We start from the raw sequence: 433 nt of genomic DNA on the forward strand, positions 1-433 counted from the left end.
ATATGGGCCTAACGTACACGGTGTACAGGGTCCTGAACGATTCCGTATTAAGATGTCTGTATGCTGTTCTGAGGTTTGCCAGGCGCCCATATGCAGCAGCAGTTATTTGGTTGATGTGCGCTTCAAGAGATGTGCCTGGTGTTATACTCACCCCAAGATCTTTTTCCTTGAGTGAGGTTTGTAGTCTCTGGCCTCCTAGACTGTACTCCGTCTGCGGTCTTCTTTGCCCTTCCCCAATCTTCATGACTTTGCACTTGGTGGGATTGAACTCCAGAAGCCAATTGCTGAACCAGGTCTGCAGCCTGTCCAGATCCCTTTGTAGTTCTGCCTGGTCTTCGATCGAGTGAATTCTTCTCATCAACTTCACGTCATCTGCAAACAGGGACATCTCAGTGTCTATTCCTTCCGTCATGTCGTTCACAAATACCAGAAA

Source organism: Cherax quadricarinatus, chromosome 22, assembly GCF_038502225.1.
Source record: "Cherax quadricarinatus isolate ZL_2023a chromosome 22, ASM3850222v1, whole genome shotgun sequence".
Classification (NCBI taxonomy): domain Eukaryota; kingdom Metazoa; phylum Arthropoda; class Malacostraca; order Decapoda; family Parastacidae; genus Cherax; species Cherax quadricarinatus.